The following is a 25,489-nucleotide window of genomic DNA, read 5'->3' on the forward strand; positions in this document are numbered from 1 at the left end:
ACATACCGACACACACGCATAGCTTTCTTTTCTGTGTGGGATGTATAGGATGTTCTGTCTCTGTGAGACTTTGATCTTGTGTGGTGTCCTCCTTTTGCTGCTAATGGACATGTATTATCTGAGACACAGGGAGAGAAGTGTCTTGGCCTGATATACTGTTTAAACTAGACCCTATATAGATCTGTGCCAGCTTGTAATGTCTGCGAATTCCGACACTTTCTATTTCTCTTGTTCCTCTTCTCCCATTCCAGAACCATTAATTACTCATTCCCATTTTCTAATGTGGTGTTCTAGTTGTGTCTGCACAGGCATAATTAAATTTTACACTACCATTCAAAAATTTGAGGTCGGTAATATAATTTAAAGAGATTAATACTTTTATTCAGCAAGAACACATTAAAATAAGTGACAGTTTTTTACATTGTACCAGTAATTTCTGTTTCAAATAAATGCTGTTTTTGAAAAAATGGATCATGGGTTGCACAAGAAATGTCAGTGTTTTTATCACTGAATCAATGTTTTTAAATGTTTCTTAATCACCAAATCAACATAATTACTAATTACTGTGAATACTAGAGTATTTGCTGTTGAAAATGTACATTCTAATGGTATTTTATAATATTTCTGTTTTTACTTTAACATTTGGTATACTCTGTCTGGGTATACTCTATATTCTTATGAAATCATGTACATTATATATTAAGTTTGTTATGATCAAATATGAGTGAATGGATATAACAAACGTTTTAAAGGATAGAATATGTTGCATATTTTCTTCTGTGGAGTAATTTCAATTTGTATGAAAAAAAAAAATAGCATTTATTGTCTAAAAGAAGAACTGCTTAGTTATTTTCACTGTGAAAACTAAAGGGCCAAAAATCATTCACAAGTTCACCAATTTCTGTAAAGTAGCCTATTAGCCGTGAAAAAGTTAATCATATACCAACCAATAGTCCAGCAATTAAGAGTTATCTTTTTACTTAGTTACTCATTACCAAAAAGCAAATCATATGACTCTTTCATTAGCTGTTGTTATTCTGTCACAATATATCTGTGTACTACCACAGTGTTGGCTGTAAAATGCAGGTGTAGGACTGTATAACGTCTTAATTTTATTGATTAAATCGTTTGTTTGTGAACAAACCTAGAGGACCTCTAGCTGTCAAGTTAATTTAGGTGCTTTTTGGCTTTGCATGCGTAGTTTATGAAAAGCCTATTGTGTATTTGTTGTTGACTGAAGGGTAGCAGTGTTTGTATAATGGGTGTGTGTTGATTTGTGGTTCAGACTGTTATCTTCCTGTCAAACCACTTGTTAATTCTTATCAATAGTGTTGATTTTCTCAACACTTTACCTTGCAACTTGAAAAGTAGCCATTTGCTTATCTGATTCCTACATCACGCCTGTAAAGTCAACATGAAATCAAAATATCCCTATTTTCTTAATCAATGCATGTTCTTGGCCTTGTGAATGAATCGTCAGTGCAGATTTTTTTTTTAAGAAGTCTCTACTGCTCCCCAAGCCTGCATTTATTTGATCCAAAGTACAACAAGAACAGTAAAAATTTTGAAATATTTTTACTATTTGAAATAACTGTTTTCTATTTGAATATATTTTAAAATGTAATTTATTCCTGTGATTTCAAATCTGTCTCATGATTCTTCAGAAATCATTCTAATATTCTGATTTGCTGAAAAAACATTTATTATTATTATTATTATGTTGAAAACAGCCGAGTACACTGTAAAAAAAAATGAAAAACACAATTTGTTGAGTCAGCTTAAAATAATTTGTTACCCTGCTGCCTTAAAATTTTAAGTTCAGTCAACTAAAATAAGTTTATTCAACTTGAAATGTTAAGTTGTACTAAGTAACAACTTAGATATTTGAGTTGAATCAACATAAAATTTGAAGGATATTTGTGTTTGCTAAACTTAACAGATGGGAAAGTAACCCAGCTGCCTTCAAATTTTATGTTGATTCAACTCAAATATCTAAGTTGTCACTTAGTATAATTTAACATTTCAAGTTGAATCAACTTTTTTTGAGTTGACTGAACTTAAAATTTTAAGGCAGCCAGGTTACAAATTATTTTAAGTTGATTCAACAAATTGTTTTTTACAGTGTAGATTTTTTTTCATGTTTATTCAATGAATAGAAAGTTCAGAAGAACAGCTTTGATCTGAAATAGAAATCTTTTGTAACATTATAAATGTCTTTATCATCACTTTTGATCAATTTAAAGCATCCCTGCTAAGTAAAAGTATTAATTTCTATAATTTCTTAATAATATATTAAATAATAAATTATACTCACTCCATGCTTTTAAATGGTATAATGTATAATGTTACGAAAGCTACTTAATAAATGCTGATCCTTGAATCTTTCTATTTATCAAAAAATGTACTCAACTGTTTTAAATATTGATAATATTAATAATAAAAAATGTTTCTTGAACAGCAAATCAGCATATTAGAATGATCTCTGAAGGATCATGTGATATTGAAGACTGGAGTAATGATGCTGAAAATGTAGATTTGCTCACAGGAATATATTACATTTTAAAATATAATCAAATAGAAAGCAGTTATTCTAAATAATAAAAATATTTCACAATTTTACTGCTTTTGCTGTATTTTGGTTCGAACAAATGCAGGCTTGATGAGCAGAAGAGACTTCTTTAAAAACATGAAAAATCTTACTGTTCAAAAACCTTTGACTGGTAGTGTATTTAGCCAACATAGTTTGATTTGAACGATTTGATGTTTGCCGAATAGTTTCAACAAACATTCGTAGAAAGCATCGCAAAGTTGTGTGGTTGGAACTACAGTTCTCAACCTGTGTTTAGAATCATATTTTCTTGTTAGTATAACAAATGGGCTTAAATATATCATGCACTTAAGCAAAATCAGCAAGCAAACATCTATGTATTTCATTATGTGTTTTAGTAATACAAGATAAAAATCCTCAGATGCCATGTTCTTTTACAGAAATAATCTGACATGAATTTGATCTCAAACTGAATAATTGGCAGAAGTTATCACTTCACCATTTGGCGACCATGACCATGACTAGCTAGTTAGTCTCTCCAACAACTACGATATGTAACGAGTGTGGTTGAATCATTCAATTCTCAACTAATAGTCTCACCCTAATTTTAATCTTTTTAAATATTGTCAGAGATCTAAAAAGAAGAAAAATTGGTTGCTATCAACATTTCACATCGAAATGTTTGTGGGTGCGCTGTTGACTCAAATGTTATTCTGCAATTCATCATTTCTCATTTTTCTAGTCCACAGCAGAACATCCTGATAGTCCACCCTTCCCTGCATGATTTCTGTCTTCCTTCCCCCTCTCTGCCGAGAAGGAAAAGACATTATGCCCATTCTGAATGAGCAGAAAGATAGCAAGCACATTATGTAGGGATGGCAGGAAGAGAATCAACAGTTTTCAGCGCCTGAATCGGTAGGGGAGCCCCTCTGGGGAAGAAGGGGTGAGGAGAGGGAGAGAGAGAGACAGGGAGGAAGAGATGTCAGCAGGTATTACTATCACTGTCACTGTGCAGTCGTGGAGAGAAACACCCTCGTCATGCTTACTTACCCTAAAGGGAGAACATTTGGAGAATGGTGTGGATCATAAAATTACCATATTTTGAGTTTTGGCTATTTGTTTGTATGATTTGTGTGTACAATTCTAATGTTTTTTTCCTCCCCCATTTTATTTTGTGAGCAGGTTTGGTTTGTTGGTTGCTCATTATTGTAGTGATTGTTAGATGCAGTATGTATTAATAAAAATCAGTTAAATCAATCAACGAGAACATTTTGGCATGATTATGACATGATATTCCAAGTTATTAATGAAATGAATCTCTTATATCCATATTTGCTGATAAAAGCCCCCAAAGCATAAATTACTGACTTCTTAAGCCACTTTTTGGCTACTCTATTTTATGTTTTTAAACATAATTGGTCTGTAGTTTACTAATATATGTATGTTCATAGCGCTGGGCGTTTTGACAAAAAATCTGTATCACGTTTTTAAGGATTCTGATGGCTTATCATGGTTTTCCCCTGCATGTGCCTTTATATTACATTTTTTTTTGTTTTTTGTTTTTTTTGTTTTTTAACAATTGTTAGGACACATTTCTCAAAACTAAAGTCACTTTTTCAAAACTCTTCACACAGAGTTTCTCCTAACCACCTTTCAGCTTTATACAGCAGTACATTTCACATTCAAAATGCACTAAAATTACCAAAACACTTCATTAATGCCTCAAATCATGTCATTCCTACGTAACACTAGGAAAGGCTTTCACCAAACAAACACACTTTTCCCCTTGAGATGTTCAGCTACATTCAACTGCTTTGATAGCATTTGATTTTTTTTACATTCAGATTTTTTTTTTTTCTGTAGAAAATGTTACAAATTTCTGTCTTATTCATTTCTATACTGTACTAGGTTTTGAACTCAAGTTTAACACTTTTAAAGGTAGTATGTAAATGTGCAAATTGGCTTGTATAGTACATAAAGTTTTGGTAGTGTTTGTGTCGAAGTGATACAAGAATTCATGTGATTTGACAGATGTCATCAATGAATGCATTTTGTGCCACAGCAATGATAAATGATTAAAAATTTATCCCACATAGACTGATGTTGTGCTTGCTGTGTGAATAGTTTTGAAAAAGTGACCTAAGTATTAAGAAATGTGTCCTAGCGATTGTGTAAAAAAGAAAAATGTAATGTAAATGTAATCGAATGTACATTAGTACATCATATTTCCTTCTGAAGCATCAGTGAGCGTTTGAACCTTCTGTAATAGTCGCATATAGAGTTCCTCAGTTGTCCTCAAAATCAGATGGATCTCAAAATCATACAAATACACAAAAAAATGCTGAAAAAACAAAAATTTTGTGTGATTTTTCTGAAGAACGGCAGGCAGTTTAACTGTTCAGGACAAACAAGGCACTCATGAACTATCACTAAACAAAAAAAACAGCCGTGGATCATTCAGGCAACAACACGGGTTAAGAATCAAGGGGATGTAAACTTTTGAACCGAGTCATTTTTATAAATTGAGCCATTATTTTCTCTTGAGGACTGTATGTAAACATCTTTTATGTGAAATATCTTATTCAGGTCAGTAATAAATAAACAATAACATGGATTTTGTATGATCCCTCTTATTTTGGTCAAATAATTAACATTAATGTTTCTGAAAGGGGGATGCAAACTTTTGGCCTCAACTGTATCTGAACGAAACACAACAGCAGACGTGCTGAATGAGACGCAAATTCACTCCTATTGACAGCAGGTAGCGCTTATGGATCAACAGCGATAGAGCATTTCCTTGTTTGGCCTAGTGCTGTAAACAAAGCAGTGCTGAACCTCTAAATACGACGTTAATATGTATTATAAGGTAAGATGAAAAGAATATACAATTTGAGCTTTCCTGCTTTTCTGAAGATTCATATTTTTTAACTACAGTATATTTCAGGCATCGTGAATTGAGCTTAATCTGCCTGCTACAGTATTTTGTCCTCTTTGCGTTCGTCTTCAGCGTCTCTGGCTTCTGTTAACGGACGTTTACAGTTAGTTTATTTGCCCATTTAAAGAACTAGTTGTGTGTTGTTAATAGTTTTAAATGTTAAGCGTTTTTTATCGGTTGAACTGGTATTAATGCATCGTCTTGATCAGGTTTGTGTGCAAATGTACAGCATATAGGTGTGAACATTTGTGTATTGGAATGCATGTTATTGTTTGAATGTACATGTTTTGTGGGTGGGTGACTTGTAATTTGTTATTGTATTTGGGTGTGTGTGGGTTGTCTGTTCTTTCTGTGTTGCTGATATGCTGTGGAGTTTAGCAGATACCTGTAGACGGGTCTAGAGCGGAATGCATGGAATGCTGGGTATGGTGCTGGTTTCTTGCTCGCTGTGGTGAAGCCATGTGTGCACGGGGTACAGCTTGTGTGCACGTGCAGGCCTGGGTGTGTGCTTGTGATAGACGTGTTTTGATAACCGTTTCAGTTCTTTAAACCGGCAGCTCACGATTCTCCGGTTATTAAACAGATTTGTCCTCTCTGTGTAGAAGCAGAACGCAATCAAAAACAAGCAGTGCCGATGATGACTGGGTCCTATTCATCAAGCAGGTTTGGTGGTTAGTGTCTGGAACACACTGAACAGATTTCCTGCAGAGCTCCCTGTACCGTTTCTCATGTGGTGGGCAGCTTTGCCATCATTATAGTGCACACTGTGGGATCAAATGCACTTTTATTCTGAAATTAAATTTAAAGACATTTGTCTGAGACTGTACAGGAAGATATATTATACTACCACTACCAGCCTTCCTGGGTGTGCATTTTATTTTATTTTATTTTATTTTTGAAGCATTAAACATTAGACTTTTTATAATTAGATTTTTGTATTTTAATATTGTAATTAAATTAAATATTTTATTTGTTTAATTATTTAATTTTATTTTATATTTTATTTATTTTATTTTATTTTTTTATTTTGTTTTGAAGCGTTAAACAGACTTTTCAATTTTATTTTTATTATTTTATTATTGAAATTAAATATTTATTTTTTTATACAGGAAGATATATTATACTACCACTACCAGCCTTCCTGGGTGTGCATTTTATTTTATTTTATTTTTGAAGCATTAAACATGAGACTTTTTATAATTAGATTTTTGTATTTTAATGTTGTAATTAAATTAAATATTTTATTTGTTTAATTATTTAATTTTATTTTATATTTTATTTATTTTATTTTATTTTTTTATTTTGTTTTGAAGCGTTAAACAGACTTTTCAATTTTATTTTTATTATTTTATTATTGAAATTAAATATTTTTTTTTTTTATATATATATATATTTTGTTTTGTTTTGTTTTTTGTTTTAGCATTAAACGGACTTCAAAAAATCTAATTTTTGTATTTCATTATTTTATTTTATTTAAATTAATGTTTTATTTTGTAATGGTTTAATTGATTTTGTTTGTTTTTGAAGCATTAAACAGACTTTTCAAAATTTTATTTTTGTATTTTATTATTTTATTTTATTTAAATTAAATACTTTATATTGTGTGTGTGTGTGTGTATATATATATATATATATATATATATATATATATATATATAATATATATATATATATATATATATATATATATTTGTATATATATATTTGTATATATATATATTTGTATATATTTTGTGTATTTTTTTATTTTATCAGAACGATGCAGTAGAGTGACAGAAAATCAAACAAGAAATTTTAAAGTGGAAAGACTGAAATAGTATTTTCTTGTAAAACATACTCCAGCAATCATTGTTTTATTTACAACTTACAAAAAAAAAAAAAATACACTAGATCTACTTTCTTTTGTTGTTTTAATAAATTTTAGTTACCAATCTTCAAGTAACCATCTGCTGCGTCTTTATCATTGTTAGAAACCTAGTGATGAATAATTCTGCTGATGCTTGCTGGGCGTAGCAACCATTATATTTACAAATTTTTATATTCATCTCGCCACGCTGTTATGAGGAGATCATCAATACTCATGCATCATTGTGTCTCCTGCTTTTTGAATCTTTCCTACGTCTCTGCTTGTGAGTGTATGAGGGGACAGCTGTACTTGTGTTGAAGATGCCCCTCCTGATGGGTTTTGTAATGTTATCTGAAAAGACGGCACCGGACTGTCTTATTGTTCTAGAGGTAGCTGCTTGTCTGTAATCCTAAATTAAGTGGATAATTCGCTCTCTGCATGGGGCATGGGAGAAGCCATGGCTACACAACATGTGTCCTCCTTGAACCCACCCTGGCCCTACCTCCCCCACGGCTCGGCTGTTGTTCAGTATTGTGTGGGCTGTTTAAAGAGTTTTGTACTTGAAGTGCGTCCTCCTGTTTACAGTCAGCTAATGGTGGCCTTGGTGTTTTACTTCAGCCAGCTGCTTCTGATACTGCCTTTTTGTTTTATATTATTTTATTTTATGTATATATTTTTTTGTTTATAAATGTAAAATGTTATTTCTATTTATTTATCACATTATTTATTTATTTTGTATTGCTGATTATTTTTACACTGGTTTATTATTTTTGGTTTTATTGTATTTATTTTATTTGTATTTTTTTTTTAATAAAATATATTTGTTGTCTGTATTTTATTTATATTATGCATTCAGTTTATAGTTTTATTTTATACTTCTAATATGTATATTATTTTTGTTTATTTATTTATTCTATCTATTTTTACATTTTTATTTCATTTTTATGTTGTGTAATTTATTATTTTGCTATTTATTTATTTAATTAATATTTAAATGGAAATTTTAGTTTCGTTCTTTTTTGTATCTTAATTTTTATTTGGTGTGATTAGTTTTTAGTATTTATCATTTCTTTTTTTAAATAAAATGTTTGTTTTCTGCATTTTACTTACACTATTTTCACTTATTTATAGTATGCATTTAATTACATTTTTTCTTATACTTTTGTATTTTTAATATTATTTTTTTTATTTTCATTTTTATTTTGTTTTTATTGTCGTATTTAAATGGACACTTGTTAGTTTCTATTTTTGGATCTTAATTTTTATCTTGTGTAATTAGTTCAGTATTTTTTTTATTTCATGTAGCATCATGAACAGTAGTAGTATTTATTCATTTTTTAAATAAAACATTTTTTCTGTATTTTATTCATAGTATGCATTTAATTTGTTTTATCTTATACTTTTTATGTTTTTATTTTATTTTAATTGTTTTATTTGTAATTTATTCTATCTATTTTTAATTGTATTTTCCATTTTTTGTGTAATTTATTATTTTACTATTATTTATTAAATTGATATTTAAGTGAAAACTTATTTTATTAAATTTTATTTAGAATTGTTTTTATTGTAATGACAGTAGTAGTAGTATTTTTTATTTAATTATTTTTGTGTTATACAATTTAAGTATGTAATTTTTCTAATACCTTATATATTTAAATTATTTTTATTTTTCTTATAATTGATTCTTTGTATTTAATTTGAGTTTTTATTATATTTACATTTTTATCAAATGATTATTTTTTTGCTGTAATTTTTACAAATTGAATTTTATTTGTCTGACTTATTTTACTCCTTTTATCGTATATAATCATACTTAAGATAGTGCTTTGCATTTTTGTTAATTGTTTTCGGTTTCTCTTTTGTGTTACAGAAGACTAATGTGTGGTTTGGGTTCTTGGGTTTTGGTGTGGGGCGTTTTCGAGCCTTTTGTACTATGTGTGCCTAATGCAGGCCGTGGGTGCTGCTTTTTGTATGGAGCGAGTTCTTCTCTTTGTGCGGCTGGGGCCTTTGTGACCTGAGCATGTTCAGAGGTGCTTGGCTCTCCTCCGGCTCTCCGCCTGGCCACCGCGCCACAAAGCTCAAGGCTGCCAAGCACCAGCACTCTTTCATGCCCTTTCAGCTCAGGAAAAACCAATCTGAATTTGAATTTGAAACGTTTTGACAGAGAAAGATGGAGAGGAGGGGCTGAGGGAGAGATAGAGAAGGTTACCAGGAGAGAATGGGATGAGAGGGAAGAAGGAGCGAGAGAGAGAGGGAGTGTAAAAGAGAAAGGGCAGTTTTGTCCCATGAGATTACAATGCAGTGACCGTGAAAGTGCTTAAATAAACAGTGTGTGAGAGAGGAAGAGCCAGAGGAGGAGAGACGGGCACTGGGAAATGGAGACGAGCGAGAGGGAGGGAGGGAAGGAAGGAGAGAGAGAGACAGAAAATTGTTGACAAGGAAAGGAAGTGAGTAAGTGCAGAGAGTGGGGGAGGGAAGTAAAGGGAGGGAAGACTGAACTTTATTAAAAAGCTACAAATTCCACAAATAAGAGAATGAGTGAAAGAGACGAAAGGACCGATGGAGACCAATGGACCCCCTCCTCCACTTCAGGATGATAATGCCTTGTGTCTTCAGAGTTGATAGTTCTGACTCTGTGTGTGTCTGAGAGGAAAAAAGAAAAGAGGCGGCTTGTTACCTCTGTCATTGTTTCCTAACGAGACGTGATGTTAACTTAAAAGCTTCCATCTCCTCAAGATCTCCTCTAGATTTTTGTCCTAACCAGCTGCGACTGCAACAAACAACAGGACATTTTATCATTAGTTTTGTTTGCACTGTGAAATCAGGTGACAAACATTCCCTGTTGTCCAAACATTGTCCTTTTTTTTTTTTTTTTTTTTTTTTTTGGAAAATGTTTTTTACAATCAAAACATCCTGAAATGTGAAACTCCTAATGTGTTCAAACCTGCCAGTTTCTCTGTAGTTCATTCCATTAGATCCATGCAGTGATAATTTGATGTCGCACATAATTGTTGTATTAAGTGGCACGAATTCTAAAATAATTTTGCTGTTTAAACTTTTAAGTGTTAAATGTTAAAGTGATAGTTCACCCAAAAATGAAAATAACCCCATGATTTATTCATCCTCAAGCCACGCTATAGTTGGTGTATATGACTTTATTCTTTCAGACAAATACAATCTGAGTTATATTCATAATGACAGAATAAATAGCTGTTGAGTCCAATAAAGTGCATCCATCCATCATAAAAAAGAACTCCACATGGCTCTGGGGGTTAATGTAGGCCTTCTGAAGTGAATCAATGTGTTTGTGCAAGAAAAATATCCATAGTTACGACTTAAACCGCGATTTCTACACCCTTAAAAATAAAGGGTGCAAAAGGGTTTGCAGTGATGCCATAGAAGAACCATTTTTGGTTCCCCAAAGAACCTTTCAGTGAATAATTCTTAAAAGAACCATTTTGAAGAACATTTTAAAAATCGAGAACCTTAAGAACCTTTTCTGTGTTTGAAAGTTTTCATTGACCTTCAAGGTTCTTCTAAAGAATCTTTATTTTTAAGAGTGTAGCTTCTTCTAACTGTTGTGGTGCATTCACAAGAGAGTGGAATTCTAGTGGATGATGTAAGATGTAGACAAAGACAGTGATGAACGCAGAAGCGCAGTGGAGAGACTAAACAAAACACCAGTCACACTTAAGACGTTTTCAGAGGATTTCGATATAAGCCAAGAGGAGACTGGTTTTCCTTTACTGTAATACCATTGGTTCCTAACCACGTTCCTGGAGGCCCCCCAACACTCCATGTTTTCCATGTCTCCTTAATCAAACACACCTGATTCGGATCATCAGCTCATTAGTAGAGACTCCAAGACCTGAAATGGGTGTGTCAGACAAAGGAGAGATGCAAAATGTGCAGTGTTGGTAACCGCGTTCCAGGAGGCCCTGGAAACAAAACTTGGTTCTCACGAGACTAGCATATTCTCCCTTTAACTTTGGATCTTAATCAGTTGGGAAAAGGGTAACACACCTTTGAAGCAACACAGAATACCTTGATTTAAACTGTAGAGTAAAATTAATGACCCGCATTACAGATCAATTGTTTAAAAAAAAAAAAGGAACAGAGGGAGGGAGAGAGAGAAAACACAAAGTCCAATAATTTCAACTGATCCACATGTTGCCAAAACTTTCTGTCTTTACACTACACTTCAGTAGTGAACGTTGAGTTAAAGAGGGTCATCGGATGCAAAACTCATTTTTATTCGTTTTTGAAGGAAATATGCCCAGCGATCGATTATAAATGCGTTTGTTTGCGCGAATCATTTGTGATCCAGCTTCACCTACAGCAGAATAGAGGTGTAAGAAAATATCAACACACGTAAGTGTCGCAATATTTTGTTTGGCGAAACTATACGCAAACAAAAACTCAATATCAATATTAAAAAAAAAAAAACGTACAAGATTCATGGCAGTTGCTTTATTTTGAATTTATATCCTAACCGCTAGAGCGCAGTCTTCTCTTATCTCTGAACTTAAACAGTGACGGGAGATACTAGCATAAAGGCACGCCACTAATGTTAGTGTTAATATAGTTCTATGTCAGTAATAAAGAATGAAAGAATTCATGCTCCTTGGGGCGGTGCTCGCGTCGCGTTTTGGTGATTCCATATGGAACACAAATACAAACCGAAGAACTAATGGAACCCAAAACTTGTAAAATTCTCAGAACAAAAAGGTCTGAGAATATTCAATATCTGTATTTGTTGTATTGTTTTACAATTATTTTGTTTTCTTTTTTTAAAATTATTTTTATTGATATTAAGCAGGTGTAATTCGTAAGGTCAGATTAAAATGTTATTGTCCCCAGGTTTCACAGACAAGGCTTAAAGCCTAGTCCCAGGCTAAAATGTAAATCTGAGCTGTTTCAACTGAAAGAAACTTGTACTGATTGATCTTAAAACATGCCAGTGCCTTTGTTTTGTCTCAAGATGCATACCAGTAATGATTTTTTATTAGGCACGTTTATAAAAATTATAAAAATGTCGTAATTGAACTATGGCCTAATCCTGGTTTAGTCTAAGCCCTGTGAAACCAGGCCTGTATGTTAAGATTGTACACTTAAACTGTGAACCTTTAAAGCAGTGTCTAAAAATATAGGCTCTGTTTATAAAAGCTTACATTTTATACATTTAATAATTAAAGAATCCTGCAAGCCCTTTATTTTCCACCTTTATTCATACTGCACAAAAAGTGGTTTAGTAACATTGAATGTTACAGGGACTAATTAATGTAAATACAGATACCTTTTTTCCCCTAAAATTATATCCTATTCTTAAAATAACAAATATCCCAATATATTGCCTTGCTTGCATTATCGCAATGTATCACAACATATTGTATCGCAACCCCTGTATTGTGATACGTATCGTATCGCCAGATTCTTGACAATATGCAGCTCTATACAGGAGAAGTGAGTATAAGGGTTTTTTATGCATCTCTACAAATCGCCTTTCTAAATAATGTGCTCTTTAGCAAGTTTTGTGGCAAAAATAAACAGAACAGCCCACAGAAGAGGGGGCGGGGTGAGCAAAGCTCATTAGCATTTAAAGGCAAATGCAACAAAATGGCGCTCTCTGAAAAGGGCTGATTTTGATAAGGTAAAAAGTTTTTTTTTACACTACAAATTTTAACCGAAGTATGTTATAGACTTCTCATTAAGACCTTAACAAATCATATGAACTTCTGGAAAGTGGGCATCCGATGACCCCTTTAAACATAATTTTGAGTAGTAGGACAAAATACGATATACCATTATCCCCTGTTTTAATTCACCCACTAACAACCACTGAGACTTTTTTTTTACATTCATATAGGACTGAAAAGACATTCTGTACCCAGAGATGGATGTTAATGTTGATGTATGCACACACAGCATAAAGATTGCAGGACTCAATTTTTACAATTTCTGGAGAAAATATGAGTGCTGCTTGCTTGTGTAAGAATCACAGCCACAGTGCTACTGTGTTTACTAAAGTGTTATGATAAGTTGCAAGGGCGTTGATTACAAGCAGGTGAAAAGAGCCCGTTTCCAAGTTCCTTAATATTCTGGTCCCTAGATATGACTCTGGACCCTTCATCAATGTCACTTCAGGACTTTTTCATAGTGAAAATTACAATTTTGCAGTTTCTATAAACAAAACCAAATTAATGCTTGCCAAACTTCATTAATTAAAAAAAGAGCAGTTACAAAGTAGGAAGAAGAGGATTATGGAACACGAAGTGTAAAGAACAAGCAAGTTATTGCTTTACATGTGGACGACTAGTGAGAAAATGGAGTAGGAAGAGAAATGGGAAAAGAACAAGCAATTAAAAAAGGAGGGAGAGTGCAAGAAATGGCAAAGCTTTTTTATAAATGTTGAAAATATTTCTGCTTAATATTTTTGTGAAAACTGATACTTTTTTTGGGGATTCTGACATGAATAAAAAGTTCAAAAGAACATTTATTTGAAATGGAATCTTTTGTAAAATTATAAATGTTTTTTGTTGTCATTAAAAAAATTAATTGATACATTTATAGCATTCTATATTCTATGTATAGCGTTCTATTTATAGCAAGTGGAAACAGTTATAGACACTATTTACGCCATGAAGAAAAATCACAGTATATTCTTTGCAATAATGGTAGTTAGATGCTATTTATGCTACTTAGCATTGTAGTACATTATAAAAAAAAAGTGTTTAATAATAACATATTGAGTGTAAATGATCTTTTTTTTTTATATATAAAATAATCAAATGAATGCTGCCTTATTGGGACAATAAACCCCTCTCTACACCTACCCCTAACCCTAATCGGTAAACGCATGCGAGGCACTTTATTTTCCACTTTTCGATTATTTCTTTCATTTTATTGAAAATAAATGCCTTTCCGATCTGATATGTGATGTGAAACAGGAGTAGAACGAGAAAAGAAAAAGCAGATTCGAACTCGGGTCGATCGCATCAAGTCACTGCTACACGTTTTACCACCTACCCACTGGAGCTGTTGTTTAACAGGTGTCTTTTGTAATTTTGTCTAGGCCAATAACACTTTGGTGGGCGGAGTTAGTGTAAACAGCCTCTGCCAACAAGTCGGGGTATTTGCAGTATATAAAGTATATGCATACCATGTTTAAATCAAATACAGGACAAGGTAATCAATAGTTTACAGGTGGATGACTAGAGAGGAAATGGACCAGGAAAAGAAAAGAGCCAGAACATGCCGTGATTAAAAAAAAAAAAAAAAAGAGTGAGAGAGCAAGAGAGGAGGGATGAGTGCGGGAAAGAGAGGCAGAAAGAGGCAAGAGTTCCTAGCCTATCAAAACTGTGACCCACTTTCGCAATGATGGATGCCCAAAGCCAGCTCAGATTTATCGTTATTGCTTATTTGCTTAGCAGGCGCCCTTTTCAGCGCGGAGCAGGGTTGAACACTGGAGCATGTAACTCCGGTGGCTGCTCGCCCTAACCCACTTACCGACGACAGCTGGGCCTGCCGACCAGAGAGGGGCACGCGCACCGCAGACCACTACAGCTGCCGCTACGCCAATCCTACAGGCAGACACCTGTCTCTGAACGCACTTTCCATTGTGTGTGCGCTTTCCTTTCGTCAGACCCTTTAAAGACCCCCCTGTCCCCCCCAAGGAAAGGCACAGTTGGCTGTACAGTAGCTAAAGGAGGAAGTTGTATTTAAAGCAAAGGCAAAAAGGGTTTTAAAACAGCCAGAACCATCATTAGTCTGAGGTTTGGAAGTGGCGATGGAGGAAAGGGTGGGGCGGAGAGGGCCTGGCGTAGCTCCCGGCTCCAGATTGGCCGACTCCCAGACCACTGCACCTCTGGCCTTACATACCCCCTGGACACCCACATGCACAGATTCGCATATGTTCATGTGCCCATTATAATGAATATACAACACCTTAGATGTAGGGCAATGCGGAAAACGTGGATGGAATTGCGGAATCATAAAGTTTACTGTATTACGCATACTGTATCATCAGAGCTGGGTTGTAACTGATTACATGTAATCTGGATTACGTAATCAGCTTCCAAAAATGAAGTACTTGTAATTATATTAAATTACGTTTTAAAATACTCGTAATCAGACTACAGTTGCGTTTTTGGATTACATGATTGCATATTATTTACACAATAGCAATACATATTCATAATTTATTGATTCTTCCTAATTCCTCTCTTTAATTTTTTAAATGTTCTTGTTGTGGCATTTGGCAATTTGGATGAATAAATCAAAAGTAGGGCTGTACACTTAATCGAATTGCAATGTGTACTTCTGTCTGTGACTATTGTGCAAAAAGGCTACTGCTTAAATATGAAGTCTGCATGTCTCTGCGTGAATGACTTTCGTCTGCTACACACACACAAGCTCAGGCGGCTCTCATGGTGTTTTCAGCATCTGCTGTCTCACTGTATGAGGACTTTTCACAACTGAGCTGCTCTAGTTCCCCTAGTAAAAAAGTAATGGATTTAAAATGCATTTACGTTATGCAAAGTACAATATATTTCAAGTCTATAAACATATTTACTGACGTATCACTCGAGACTTACTGATATAAAAATTGTAATTTATTTGGAGTACTACTTATGCAAATCCACATTTCTTAATATTAAGCCTAAAATATGTTTTAATGTCACTATTGATGAGGATTGTATAATCTTTAAATATTTTACATTTAAAGAACAATATTATAAGTATACTTGCAATAGTTCCACTTTAGCACGATCATATATACTTTAGTATATCTTTAGTTGGACTTCAGCACTACTTCTGCACAAAATATAAAGTGCATTATGTACAAAATTAGTTGTTCCAATTTGGCAAACTTTAGGACACTAAAAGTACAATTGCAGGGGATTTTTTTAACAGCGTGTCTATTTACACTAAGTGCAAATAGCCCGCCTAGTTGGCAGAGGCTATTTACACTAACTCCGGCCACCAACGTGTGATTGGGATGGATAACATTACAAAAGACCATTGTTAAACATCAGCCCCAGTGGTGTAGATGGGAAAGCGCATGCTGTATTCTTTTCGACGTGATCAACCTAGGTTTAAATCGGCATTTACCAACTCCCCCCCCTTTTTAAATCTCATACCAGAAAGGCACTTATTTTCAATAAAAATGAAGGAAATAATTAAAAAGTTGAACATAAAGTATCGTGTAGGGTTAGGGTTGGTGTAGAGAGGGCTTATTATCCCAATAAGTCCGCATCCATTTTTACACAACACAATAATACATTATTATTCCACACAGTTTTATAATGTAATACAATACTGAGGTGCAGATAAAAATATGCTACTTTCACTTAGTGTAAATAGGATCTAAATGCCATCTACACTTAGTGTAAACAGCATCTATTTTTATTAAGTACGTAATATCTAAATGTATTTGTAGTATACTCTGCATGAAATTAAATGTATTTTAAATACATTTTAGTATTTTTATTTTTTTAAGGAATACCACTGAATATCACACAATTTTCACACGTTTTAATTTAATAGTAAACCTCTGTTGTGCAGCATTTTGGTTGTCAAAAAATGAAAGATGTTGTTTAATTAAATTACTAATCAAATGAAATGTAATCTTTTAAAATGTTTTAGGTATTTATAGGAATGCTACAGTTTTTGATAATAAATGTGTATAAAATTAAAGCAAATTTGTATTAAATTAAAAACACAGAAGACAGAAAAATGTAAAACACAACACAGACTTTCTTAAAAATAATAATAATAATAATAATAATAATAATAATAATAATAATAATAATTAAATAGTTACAATGTTATGAATTCAATTAATTAGACATCTTTTTATTTTAGTATAATTAAATAATTAGGGATGCACCGAAGTGAAAATTCTGTGCCGAAACCAAAAATTCTGGATGCACTTGGCCGAAAACCCGAAACTGAAAATGCTTTGTAAAAATTATTATTTTATTATATAATATGTTGTAATTTTGTAAGACTTCATTTTAACTCAGTTTAATTTATCTCAGTAATTTAATTGATACTGAATTTAAAAAACACAAGCCAATAAACAGCACATTTTTCAGCGGATAATTTTTTGGCGACTGAATTTTTGGTGCATCCCTATAAATGACTAAAACAGGAACCAGAAAAATGAAACTTGTGGCGGAAAATGAATAAAACTGAATTTGGGAGGAAACACTAAATAATTAATAAGGGATTGTTCACTAAATAAATAAATCTGTCATGTACTCACCCTTTATGTTTAGAATTTTTTTTTTTGTTTCGTTTTGGTCCATACAGTTAAAGTTAATAGGGTCCAATCCATCTTAAGTTCATATGGTAACTTTGACAGCCTTAAAAATGCCTTGTAAAACCTTTTTTCCTGAAACTTCCGTGGACTCCCAGCACCCTGTAATTTTTATTATTTTTAAAGCAAGTTACACAGGTTTGAACTGACACGAGAGGTCAGCAAATAATGACAGGATGGTGGATTGTAATTTTTAGGTGAATGATCCTTTTAGTTTGCACACTTTCTAAAATTACACTCTCTAATTGTGGCTCTTTTGCGCTCCGTTGGTGTTTTATTAGTTTCTAATGAACAAAATGAATCCCCTTTCTCATTCTTTTTTTTGCTCTTGGGGTTTCTTTCACAGCCTAAAGTAGCAACTAAGTTTCTTTCATGGTATTAAATGGGTGAAAAAGCCTATAAAAGAGCCTTAAAATGCTTGGGGTTATTCAGTGAAAAGCTATTATTTTATGTAGGTATTAGCTTTATCTGTATTCAGCAAGAAAAGCAGCCAGTGTCCACTTTAATAGTAGAGCATCAGCACCAAGGTTCGCATCGAGGCTGAGAAGGCCATTTGCTAATCTTCCTCTTTCAGATCCTGACTTATGCACGCACATACCCGGGCACGCACATACACACACCATGCTAAAGTCATCCCCTCCTGTTCTTTGTAGTGCTGTGGGTCCTGCTGACTCTTGGTGAAAGGGGCGCTGTGCTAACAGGCAGAAAATAGACCCAGCTCTCTGTTTGAGCTCCGGCCTCAAGAGCCCCGGGCCGCACCGTTGCCCAGTGATAAACGCATTTGAAAACAGGGGGCACACAAAGTCTTCCGGTGCCTGGCTAAATGCTAAACACCCCCCTCATTCATACACATACACACGGTGCATTCCTTTTTAGACGACTTTACAAACCTATCTCCTGCAGCTTTGCTGAGGAGCGGCCAACCTCCGCGCCCCGAGCGAGCCTGGGCTTCTCGGAGCAGACAGACGGCTTTTTCACACACGTTACACTGCGGCGTGGTGATTACAGGAGCATGTAGGTCACTCTTTAGCGTCTCTGCGTAATGTATTAGCTTCAATGGATGAACGAACAAGCCTAATGAATGAATAATGAATTGAATTAAGGGACAATGGGTCTCGTTTGCTAATCACGCATACATGTGTATTCGAGCGTGAAGCCTGTATGTGAACGGTTTCAAGCAGGTCGTGATAACCATAACCCCACCCCAATTTAAAATATAGAAACCCTTAATGTTTTTCCACACGTTCAGAATTTGATTTGGTTTGGTTTTGTCTTTTTTTTTTGTTGTTTTCTGATTGAGTTTTGTAGTTTTGATTTTTGGTTTGGCTTGGTGTTTTTGTTTGTGTGTTTTGTTTCGTTTTGTGGTTTGGTTTGGTTTGGTTTTTATTTTTTGGTTGGTTGTTTTTTGTTTTGTGGTTTGTTTTGTGGTTTGGTTTTGTTGTTTTTGTTTTTTGGTTTGTTGTTTTTTGTTTTGTTGTTTGGTTTGTTTTGGGTTTTTTTGTTTGTTTTGTTTTGTTTTGTGGTTTGATTTGGTTTTGGTTTTGTTGTTTTTGGTTTGTTGTTTTTTGTTTTGTTGTTTAGTTTGGTTTGTGTTTAGTTTTGTGTTTGTTTTGTGGTTTGGTTTTGTTTTGTTTTGTTTTTTGGTTTGGTGGGGTTTTTTGGTTTTGTTGTGTGGTTTGGTTTGTGTTTAGTTTTGTGTTTGTTTTTTGGTTTAGTTTAGTTTGATTTGTTTTGTTTTTTGGTTTGGTGTTTTTTGTTTTGTTGTTTGTTTGGTTTGTTTAGTTTTGTGTTTGATTTGTGGTTTGGTTTGGTTTTGTTGTTTTGTTTTTTTTGTTTTGGTATTTTTTGTTTTGTTTAGTTTAGTTTGTGTTTAGTTTTGTGTTTTGGTTTGTGTTTAGTTTTGTGTTTGTGTGTTTGTGTGTTTGTTTGTGTGTTTGTTTGTGTGTTTGTTTGTTTGTTTGTTTGTTTTGCTTGGTTTGTGTTGTGTTTTGGTTTGGTTTGGGTCCATGTAAACCGTTTTAAACTGAAAAAAAAAAAAAAAATAATAATAATAATTTAAAAAATCAGGAAAAAAATCCTACCGATGGTCTTAGAAATGTGAATGTATGAAGATTCACTTATGAGGCACTCCCTTCCTAAAATGTTAAATATAATTTCTTGCAAAAAGAAAAATGTATACATTTAAGAAAAGTATTGTGTGATACAAAATTATTAAAATAATTGGCATTTATTTTGTCATTATGCTAAAGCAAATAATCTAGAAAATATTTTCACACACAACCATGTGGATATTTGTTTTTAGTTTTTCCTTGGGGTGCAATAGAATAAAATATTTGTTATTAATCTCAAAATAATTTATATTGATTTCCAACCCATCTTAAGTCAGCGTTGTTTTTTTTTTTTTTTTAAAAAAAGAAGAAGAAAGCACCCAGTAGCTATTTATTCATATTTGAGTATTTTATTTTTATATGTTTTATTAATTGTTACATTTTATATTTAAATTCTTATCTGATCTTTTGACAGACACAAACCCACATTTACGAACACATTCATTAGGAACCAGAAATACAGTATTTCCAGCATCGCTTTTTCACTGACCAAAAGAAATTCCCCTGCGTTAGTTTTTATAAAATGCCACAGACAAACGAATACAGCTTAGCTCAGTCAGTAGCGTTTGTCTTTGTCAAGTTCTCCTCAGCATAACGATACAAATTAATTTTCTGGGGTGTAGTTACAGCTTTCCATGCCACAAAGCCTTGTCCTGAAAAATGTTAAAATCAATATCGCGAATTGCTGCACCTGCAGAACAACCTTGTTCTGTCCCCGCGAAGGTAACTATGGCTTGGTGCTGTTCTTTCAACTGGAACACGAGCGGTCTGTAGCTCAGAATGAGTCTGCCTTATCTCGCTCATAAACTCATGCGCTACAAGTGAATAATACATTCCTAGCATGAACACGCAAGGTTGTTTAGCATGTGCGGAAAGCCAGGAAACAAACTAAGCCCCTAACCACATGTGGCCCCACACCTGGCGCCTTTGGAGAGATAGAAAGAGCCACGCAAATGCTGGCACCAAAAAGGAAGCTTAAGGTCAGGAGTCCTGTTTGTTTTCGCATGTGTGCGTTTCCTTGCGTTTCCTTGTTCCCTCCTCTACGCTTTAGAATAACATCCATTAACAAAGGGTTTGGATCCTGCTCACTTTAGGAAAGAGAGGGAGGGAACGAGACCTGAAGGAGGCCGAGACGACCACTTCAAGAACGCCATATAGAGTAATCCACAGGAAACGGTCACAGAAAGAATGAGATTGTTAAGGGGTAAATAGGGGGGTAGCAGATGGCCAAAATGGGAATCCAAGTAGGTGTTTGTCTGAACAGCCTTAATAGCCAGGTTAGACACAACATGGCCGAATGAACAAACACACACGGTCTGAAACGGTTGAACACATCAGAGCCGCGTGAAGAGCTTAGCGCCTGTTGGGCTAGCGCTGGGGCTAACATGGGGTTTGGGGATGCGCCACATGCTGGAGCTTAGGTGGGTTTATCGCAGGAGGGGGCAGAGGGGAAGGACATATTTGTGGCAGGGTTGTTTTTTTTCGGAGGCAGTCTGAATGTGTTTTTGGATTTGTGACAGTTATGGAGGCTGTGCACGGCTGCCTTCATCTGGCTCACAGTCCCTGAAGTCTTTCTGGTTTTCTCTGCACACCGACTCCGTATTTAGTGTTTACTAATCCAAAAAGACAAAATGCACCATGAATAATTTGGTTTATGAAAAAAATGTTGTTTACAAATTTGGTTACAAATCATGTACAGTACTCAATTTTCATTTTTGCATCAGATTATGAAAAATATTAAATGATTTATTCAGTACTGAGCAGTTTAACTGTGCCTCACAAAAACTTGTCAGTCAGATTCTGTTATTTTTTTCATTCTCGGTTTAACAGTGTGGTAGGTGAGATTTATTTATTTAGTTATTTTTTTAAATAATTAATACTTTCATTCAGCAAGATGCATTAAATTGGCCAAATGTGAACAGAAATCTTTCAAAAGACTGCAGAATTTGTTACTAGTTCGAATCAATGCAGTTCTTTTGAACTTGCTATTCATCAAATAATTTTGAAAAATGTATCACTTTCCACAAAATATTAATTGTTTTCAGCACTGATAATAAGAATTTTTTTCAAGCAGCAAATCAGCATATTACAGTGATTTCTGAAAAATCTTGTGACACTGAAGACTGAGTAATGGCTGCTGAAAATTCAGCGCTGCCATCACAGGAATAATTACATTTTAAAAAGTTATTTTAAGTTACAATTAGTACTAGGTAATATACCAGTTTAAATGATAAACCGGTTTGAATTGCGCAAACAAATTTTTAAATTTTTCAACCTGATCTCTTGACGAAAATGTACCTGTTGGAACTTTTTTTTGCAAGATGCGAAATGCGTGGCGCCGTGTATGTTTCGTGACATAATCGATGTGAAATGTCCACTGAGTGTTTGTTTGTTTTTCCCCGGAACTTTGTGACATTAGTTTTGAAGGTGTCACTGCAGAAATGTCCATTGAGTGGCGCTATAACTCTAAAGCTCCATGATGTTTTAAAATAACGTATTATCTTCACTACACCTAAATGATAGTATGAACCCCATAGTATGAACAAAAGAGAATGTGATGTAAAAACGCAATCGTTTTAGCTTTTTTCAATCTCTCATCTTTTAGCTCTTTCATTGTGAGTCATGTTTTTCATGGGATTCATACCCAAGGATTTCGCATCCAAACACCAGACGGCGCAGCGTGACAAAATACAGTAGAACCCTTTATAATCAAGGATGCTGTCTACACTGGATGCAGCACGGAGCAGCGTGACACGACACGACAAATCCCCAAATTATTGCCCCGTCTCATTGAAATCTCTACATGATTGCCTAATTCTAACCCCTCTCCCACACCTAACCCTACGAGTACTGGGGGGGTAGCAATTTGGCGGGGTTTAGAATTTGGCACAACACCGGAAAGCAAAGCATATAGAGCTGTAATCATAACTGCGTATGAAAACGATTACAAGCGCTCGCTGTTTTACCGCCTCTAGTGTTCATTTCTGTTGGAAACTGAAGTGATATGTACTTATTGGTACGTTTTTCGCGTCTTGCGAAAAAGTTCACACAGGTACTTTTTCATCATGAGATCAGGTAGCAGAAAATACTGTATGGCTGCTGTTCCATAAGCGCCACCTTCTGTCAGAGAGTGCATTTACATCTCATTCAGCCTGTCTGTTTTTTTGTTTTTTTTGTTTTTTTGTTTCGTTCAGATATGTTTTATGTAACATAATATCACAAAGCTAAGGTAAGACCAATCTAATTTACATCAGAAACTGCTATATGCTGTATGTAGCATGTTTGTTTAAAATGCAGTGGATTCATGCGTTCTGATTAATATAAAGGCACAGTTAGGGAAAAGCCATGATAAACTTGCCAAACTGACAAAATCCAGCAGAAAAAAAAAAAAAAAGTAAAACAGATTTTGGTCAAACCGCCCAGCACCGGTTATAAATAATAATATTTCATAGAAATGCTGTCACAAAAAGTAGTAATTAACTATAACATTTAAATTGCTAGATCAGAGCATCTGTGATTTTGCTGGTCTAGAATATTATGGTGCACTGGTGCACAACTGGTTTTGCTTCAGGACCAGAATTTTTATTGGACATCATTTGGCAACCCACCACAACACCAAAATTGTTCATTATACAAAATTGAATTTCAATGGTATCATGCTTTCGGCAGCCAATAATTCACTGTGCAAAACTCATTGCGGTTGTCACAAACCATGTACCGTGTGTTCATGTAATCTGGATCATATTTTATTTGTTGCGTAGTTGTGTTCAACCTTTTGTGAATAAGGGCATGTCGTGCAGCCTTCTGCCTAATTTAAGTAGCTTCCACAACACGAGTGACACTTGAATATTTGATTGGATGCATATCTTTTGTCATCATCCAGAAAGCATTTTCTTCTCCTTTCAAAAGCATATTTATTTTGCTACTTGAACTATGCATGATTGTATCAGAAATTGTTATAGTTTGTATTTAGCATCAATTTTCTCCCTGCTCGTGTTCGTGACCGTCAGAACAGACCTGTGAGATGAGAACCCCTGGTGTCTACAGTGCTGTAACGTTCCACAGTTGCGTGATTTTTGATTTCTTCACTGTTTCGCTGGTTTTGAAGTCCTGTTTCAAACAGGCTCTAACAGGGCTGCATCTGCAGCGTGGCTGTCAAACCCCAGAGACTAACGTGACCTGATGAGAGGGAGAGAAAGAGAGCGAGAGATTGGCGGAGAGAAGGCGTAAGAGAGAACATGCGAGGTTCAGGGTTAATGGTGAATATGAGGACGACTTTGATACAGGTCATATGCACGTCGCATGAAATATTCCTGAGTTAAAAGGGGGGGTGGCAGCCAAAGGAAGATGGAGCGACTGGATGAAAGAGTACAAGTTGATATTGATCAGAAAAATGTAGGGCTGGGTGAATATTTATATCTTGGTATTTTTCAAATTTTGACGATAATTAGTGTGGTCTCAAATACACAAAGTGACCACACTATATTTGATCACAAAGTGAAGGAATATTTAAAATCATATTTGCTTGAAGGTACCAATATAAAAACTGAATAAAGTTGTCTATACTATGCAATGAATCTCTTCTTTACATGGTGTTTAAACATTGATAGTTATAATTAAAGGATTCACAACTGTGTAGAACACAGTACAAGCGCTGAATGAAAAAAAAAATAATAATTTTATTCAACAATTTCTTGTCTACCGTGTCGGTTTTCGACGTGCTTTCTAACGCAGAACCCGGGTGTGCATCAGAGACCGACAAGGAAGACAAAAAATTGCTAAATGAAGTCGTTACTTTTGTTTTCTTTGTGCACAAAAAGTATTCTCGTAGCTTTATAACATTACGGTTGAACCACTGACGTCACATGGACTATTTTAAAGATGCCTTTACTACCTTTCTGGGCCTTGAATGTGTCAGCTGCATTGCTGTCTATGCAGGGTCAGAAAGCAGTCAGATTTCATAAAAAAAAAATCTTAATTTGTGTTCTAAAGATGAATGAATGTCTTACAGTTTTGGAACAACATGAGGGTGAGTAACTAATGACAGAATTTTCATTTTTGGGGCAACCATCTCCTTAAAACGATTTAATTTAATAACAGTGACAATGTGAGACAATGATATACTGTATCAACAAGTGTCAATACTACTTTTAAACAAAGCCGTACTAAGATAGTTTTAATGTTTTGGTCCACCCTCAACTTAACCACAGGCTTTTCTCTTCAGTAACCCACAAAAACTCAAACATAATAGAAACCCTTTTAAATTCCAACATATCAACAGTAAACACTAACAGATCTCCCCTTATATATAAATCGTGCAAAAATGACATTTAATGATAACATTTACTTTCCCTACAGAATCTGAAGCAAAGTGGAATTCAACTCATTCAGTTTGAGTTCTGCTTAATATAAGTAGTTCACACTTTGGCAGACTTTACAATGTCGTCATTTTTGTGGCAGGTATAAACCAGACTTTATAATAATGGATGCGCCACTAGCTATCTTTCCATCATCCTATTTTATGTGCATTTTGAAATGAGATTGAAACGCCAAATTTAGGTGTTTTTTGTTTTTTTTTTTGAAAAAGCGTTAATCCGAATAATGAGAGATGGAAACGCATTTGCCGAATAAATTCCTATGTGCGCATTAAAAAAGTCATGTGACTTTGCACTATGGGATGGCATTACCTGACTAACCAGCAGACCGATCTTGTTGCACAGCATCTGAAATG

The 25,489-nt window shown here is 34.3% G+C and overlaps 1 protein-coding gene across 2 annotated transcripts in view; it reads left to right on the forward strand.

Moving 5' to 3' along the window:
- Positions 1 to 25,489, forward strand: part of si:dkey-246i14.3 (ephrin A4) — a 72,667-nt gene that overhangs the window by 11,170 nt on the left and 36,008 nt on the right. The gene's annotated exons all lie outside the window — the stretch shown is intronic.

This window comes from Labeo rohita, chromosome 16 (assembly GCF_022985175.1).
Source record: "Labeo rohita strain BAU-BD-2019 chromosome 16, IGBB_LRoh.1.0, whole genome shotgun sequence".
NCBI classification, from domain to species: domain Eukaryota; kingdom Metazoa; phylum Chordata; class Actinopteri; order Cypriniformes; family Cyprinidae; genus Labeo; species Labeo rohita.